Consider the following 6,409-nt stretch of genomic DNA (forward strand, 5'->3'; position numbering starts at 1 on the left):
AGCTCTCAAAAGCAGTTGTTGAACTCTGATCTTATCAGCAACGCGTCCATTAGATAAGGGATCATATATTCCTCCATTTTAGATATCTTCTGAACTGAGACATGGATTATAATCATTCTCCCTGTTCATGTGTTGTTTCCCGATTTCCAATTTATGACGACCAACTAATTGAACAAATGAAATCAGTCCAGGCTTGGACAATCGCTAAGGGTTGTAATCACTAAATCATCAAGGGGCCCACAGCTATTGCTTTTATCCCTCTTAGGGTAAATGGAACGAATAAACGTCGACTCATATGCTTGCTCTATTTACTCATCAAATCACACACAACAATACATTTTATAACACCAAGTTACTGGTGCGTTTTCATATCATCAATGTGCAACCGACTTGTAAATTGCAACTTATATCTCTCTGTTTCAAGAATATAAGATATTATCGTCTCACAATCACTTGTGATAAACTCCATGAAGTGATTCAGATGAGCGTGGGTTTAATCCAATACTCAAATCTTATTACAGGAGTACTCATGAACACTGCAACAAACTTGTGATATGTCTAGACACTTTAGACAATCTACAGATGGATTCATGACAGTCTTGCCTCAATACCCACTTCCAAAGTATGATTGACTGTGGATGGTTTGAATAATATTATTATTCGGGAAGTCAAAACATGCGAAGTGAAACACAAGAATAATCGAATCCAATATGGTCTCGAAACTTTTGAATATAAATAAAACACCTTTTATTTAATCACCATATTGATTACACGTTATTCATTGTATAATGTTTCGACCGATCAATCTTAATACTTGAATTAAAACAATAGTCATCCCATGCTCCAAGAATGCACACTATGTTTACCTATGGTCCTTACTTTGTGAAATACATCAATTGTAAACATTTCCAATGACACTCATTTCACAATTACAAATCCTTATCGTAAGTGTAGGAATACCAAGTCCTTGCCACTTACTGTAATCTGTTAGATTCTAAGCTTATATGCAATGATCCTTTTGTAATGACTATGTACACAAGTCACAGAGACTTTTCCAATTACAAAACTTTCCATTGGAAATTGTTATAAGACAATTCCATAGATACGAAGTCTCATATTCAAAGCACATTCCTTTGAACCTCCTTCATGCATAAAAGTTTCTAACTTACTCATAGATTCTTGATATCCAAGTTAAACCACACACACACACGAACACATATGTATAATAAAAAAAAACATAATTGAAATACACGTATACAGTTGCTTGTAGTTGGAGATGGAAAGTCTTGTACCACTATATACTTGTTGAAGAATAATACCACCGTTTAATAACTCGTTTAGTCGGTAATAGGGATAGTTACTTGTAATATATTTTTTAATTTGTATACATTTGGTCTCTGAGTTTTTTTCCCATCCACATTTACCTTTCAACTTGTTAAATTGTACACATTCAGTTCTTATGACCGGTTACTCCCAGGTTAGCCGAGAAAATTGACTTAATAAGGTAATATATTTCTCATTTTGTACATATTTATTCTTTAATAATTTGTACATTTAGTCTTTAGTGTGTGTGTGTGTGTGTATATATATATATATATATATATATATATATATATATATATATATTTGGTTTCAAAATAAGTATTTTTTATTTTTGTACTTATTCAGTACTTATGAATAATTTTTTAGGTTTTTTCTCACGACATCTTACGTGGGACAATCATTAATGAGGCGTTTGGGGTTGTTGATGTTTATGTCCATCGTCATCTTGACTGTTTGGTCGCATAGGTATTGTGGTTTGGCTTAGGTCTTGTATTTTGAATATCGTAACTTTTTCATACGATATCAAATTTTAACGATCTTTATATCCGCGTGTTCGTTTTTTTGAGTCTGCAACAACTTTCATTAAGATTACTCCCGTTAAAATGTAATATGTTTTTACTTACGATTTTATAAAAAAATCCATACACGCATTCATAAAAAATATATGGATATAAAGATCGTAAATAAAAATACATTACTTTTTAACAGGTATCATCTAAATGAAAGTTGTAGTAGACTAAAATACGAACGCATGTATATAATAATCATTAAAATCTGAGATTGTATGAAGAAGTTATGACATTCAGACCACATGACCTAAGCAACCAAGTAGTCGAGATCGTGATGGACATAAACATCAAAAACCACAAACATCTCATTAATGAATGTCTCACTTAAGACGTCATGAGAAAAACCTAAAGAAATCATTTATAAGTACTGAATGAGTACAAAAACAAAAATAACTTATTTACAACAAATATATATATATATATATATATATATATATATATATATATATATATATATATATATATATATATATATATATATATTAAGGACTAAATGTGTACAAAGTGAAAAATGTATTACCCTTTTAATTCATTTTTTACCGTTAACCTGGAGTAGCCGGTCATAAAGACTGAGTGTGTGCAGTTTATCAAGTTGAATGAGCAATGTAGACGGAAAAAAAACTCAGTTACTAAATATATACAAATTAAAAAATATATTATCCTTTTAAATCATTATCCCTCTTAATATCACAAATTAATGTTCAATGTTTCAATAGGGTACCGAATGCCATCATCCAGAAACTATAAATACATAAATTAACAATCAAGCCACCATATTCAAAACAATTAGCCAAAGAACAATTAACAACTTAAATAAAATAAACAATCTAAACATATAGCAATTAACAGTAATATAGATAAAACTAGTGATGAAACCCCGCGCTGCGAGGATTGGAGGCCGTCGATTATTATAGAAGCTTGATGTTTTTTTTGGATGTTTCATCATTTACAAAAGAGCCAAAAGAAATAGGAAAATAACAACTGAAAATTTTAACCAGCATACTCCAATGAGCATTGTCAAGAACCAACACAATGAAAAGTTGAACCTTCATCAATGGTTTTCTTAATCATGTTTAGTTACCATTGTCCAGCAGACCTTCCCTCAAGACAAACCTGCATTTTGAATGGAAAAATAAGTAAAATAAAGATTCAAGTTATAAAAGTAGAAAACATTTGAATGACTCAAGAATACACAAACAAAAATATCAGTATAAATATCCAAAAATCTTCAAACATGCAAGAAACAGGCCATTTGATTCAAAAGTAGGTTCAAACAATCAAAAATGAGAAACATGGAAGAAAGCAACAATAATCACCCCTAATCACCTTAAATACATTTACAATTAGTTTTGATGGGTTGGCATTACACCTCGGAGGATTCAACCTAAGAACATGGTCAGCAAACGGTTTATAAATCTGAACACTTTATATTTCAGTCATTCAAGAAACCAAATTGTTGCGAGATGCTTGTACAAGGAATGTAGGTAAAAATGTCAAATGACTGAACTACCCTCATGAGAAAATGTCTGGAAAAGCTAGATTTGATTACCTGTATAAAATCGGGGACTGAAAGAAGTGGCTTGCCTCCAGCCTTCTAATTTGTAACCTGTAAAACCAAAAATTCTTCAATTTGCACAATCATGTGTAAATTGTAATAGGGAAAAACTAAACCTAAAGCAAAATAACTTGTGTACTTGTATTAGAAGCATAATAAGTGCAAAGATAACCTTTGCAACTTCTGTCAAAAAATTCACACTAATAGCATTAAAGCTCAACTTCCCATCCATCTTACATATGTACACCAAAATTGGCTGTGGGAAAAAAAAAGGTATGTAAGCTAATGAGCAACTTGAACAGCTTGAATGGAATGAATATACATGGTATGACTGGAAGAGAAGAAATGAAGAAGGAAGAATCACCTGTAATCCAACTAAGATACAATCACCAACTACCAAGAAAACATTAAGAGTTCGATGCTTCTTTGATAGTTTACTCTGATGCCTATCATGACTGGTGTAAAAGTGAGGGTGTTTTTCAGGAAAAAAACCTTTAATGGGGTCAATATCAAGTGCTTAGCCAATAAAATAAAAAAGAAACAGTCGCTTACTCGTATGGAATCAACCAACAACACTATAATTCACCAAAACTACAAACAATCAATGAAATCTGATCAAGTAATAAGAAATCATTAAATTGCTGAGGTCTAATAACCTAAAATGATTTTTAATATGGTTACCCAAGGTCTAGTAACATAAGTTGATTTAAAAAACTAATATGATGATTATAGATGATGGATGAATCAGATATAAGTAAACAAAAAAAATGTACCTTTTGTGTTGTTTCATCAAAATTGTAAACCTGCAACAAAATCAGAAATTAATTGAGTGAAAAGGTACCAATCCCACACCAGAAACTCACTATAGTTGAATATATTTATACAATAATATGGCAACATTTCGATTGTGTAATTAAAAAACTTAAATTGCTTGAAGTGATGGAAATTATTGAGCTGCTAACCAATGTTTGTTGTCAGGTTTACTGTCACTTAGGTAAGTTCATTGCAAAATATCAACAAAATATAGTCAAAGAAATAAAATTAAAAAAAAAAAAAAAAGAGTTTTTTTGCCAAACATGGAAGAGATGATTATGTTTTTCTTACTTGGTGATGAAATGGAAGCTAACACTCCATCCTTTGTAAACCTGCAAAACAACCCATATGCAACTATTAAAACTACTACATGCCTGTACGTTTATGTATGTGTGTGTGTGAGAGAGAGAGAGAGTCAATTTCAAGTGGAAAATTAGAGGGAAAGCGAAAAAGAGTAATCATCGGCCGGTATAGTTTCTATCTTTGATCCAGTTATTGGAATTCTTCTGCCTTCTCGTTTTGATCTGGTTCTAAGTCGGGGAAAACGGTCAACACCTTGATGTAGATCAAAGAGAGCGTCTTAAACATTCCTCCATGTAGCCATTATAAAACAAACATATTAACCAATAAATTATATCTAAAGTATATTTGGGAAAATTTCAGCAGATTGCCCAGAATTGGAGGAACATAAACAACTAATGAATAAGTTCATGAATAATAATTGTAATTAAATTAAAAAGAATAACGATAGATTTACCTTTGGTTCACCCAGCGCAAACATATTCTCTTCAATTTCGGAAATTTCCATGATTTACGTTGACAAAAATATGAGTTTGTTGACTTTAGATAACCTGAAATGATTAGCATACGATAGCAATTACATTTCCGTTGGCTTAGTAAGAAAAATCAAGGAAAATCATGAATATGATAGAATCACCAGATATTTTGTTTTGAACCAAATAACGACGAATTGAGGGGTTGAACCAAATTTTAAAAGAAAAATAATTAAAAACAATTATATGAACTCAGAAAACAGGAAACTACATAAATTTTATCAGTAAATTACAAAAAAAAAAAAAAAAAATGAATTTGACAACAACCAATTTGGAAAAACTTGATCGGTAAATTACATCAAATAAAACCAAAAATAAACAAATACTTCAACCATTGCTAGAAATCTCTTCAATGAAGGATACAAAGAAAACATAAACAGGGTTTTCAAATTTAGTACCCAAGCATAACTGACCTTGCAAAGAAGATTCATCTGACAAAATTATATGGATGCCATTGAAGGAGAAGACGATGTGAATATAGAAGAAGTAGTTGGGCGGCGATTGTGGGCGGATGATGGAGCGGTAAGCGATGAACTGGGTGTCGGCTGAAGTCAGCAGTCGGCTTGTGACCGTCCTTCCCCTTTTGTTGATGGTAGCGAAGGACAAATACCTGGGATTGGATCTTCGGTTAGACGCAGAGCATGAATCGACACTCTTGGCTTGTCGGTTTTCTTGGTTTAGGGGAAATCGCCAGCAAAGGCCGATAAGAAGTCAGAAGCGGAGATGAGGCGGTAGAGGATCCGGAAGAAAATGAAGCGGTGGAGAGGACACTGATCTAAATTGAATGGGGGTAAAAAGCCGACTCAAAAATCGATGAAAAAAGCGGTGCTTACCACATGTATGGACACCGATCTTATTCTTATTGGCCTACACGGACGTTTTAAAAAAAAAATTAAAATAAAAATCAAAGTGGTCCAATCAGAAACAACTCCTGTTCATGGTGTAGTTTAGAATTAGTATATATATAAATTTCATGAAAAAATTGTATTAATTATATGTTCTCATTTGATTTACAAATTATGTATGCCGTCTAATCGGGAGTTGCAGCAACAATTACAATGCAAAACATCTTAAGAAAAATAAAAAGCGTTAATAATGGAAAAACAAGGCCTATGAAAGCGACGAGAGTACTTTGACATTTTCATAAACAGGGCCGGTCCAAACATATATGGGTCTCGGACAAAAAGAAAAAAAGACCCTGACAAATTTAATAAAGATTAATATATATATATATATATATATATATATATATATATATATATATATATATATATATATATATATATATATATCATTTACTCTTCAATCTAGACGTG

The 6,409-nt window shown here is 31.8% G+C and overlaps 1 long non-coding RNA gene across 2 annotated transcripts; it reads right to left on the bottom strand.

Annotated features, from left to right (window-relative positions):
* Positions 1-2,762: 2,762 nt before the first annotated feature.
* Positions 2,763-4,622, bottom strand: LOC111888808 (uncharacterized). Of its 2 annotated transcripts, XR_006188899.2 has the most exons (6): positions 4,552-4,619; positions 4,221-4,250; positions 3,812-4,038; positions 3,620-3,703; positions 3,442-3,498; positions 2,763-3,005 (listed from the first exon to the last, which is right to left on the bottom strand). It is a non-coding gene; the product is annotated as an uncharacterized LOC111888808 (long non-coding RNA). The 2 variants fall into 2 exon arrangements; XR_008230073.1 differs by having other exon boundaries at positions 3,812-4,250; positions 4,552-4,622.
* Positions 4,623-6,409: the final 1,787 nt, after the last annotated feature.

Source organism: Lactuca sativa, chromosome 2 (genome assembly GCF_002870075.4).
Source record: "Lactuca sativa cultivar Salinas chromosome 2, Lsat_Salinas_v11, whole genome shotgun sequence".
Lineage (NCBI taxonomy): Eukaryota > Viridiplantae > Streptophyta > Magnoliopsida > Asterales > Asteraceae > Lactuca > Lactuca sativa.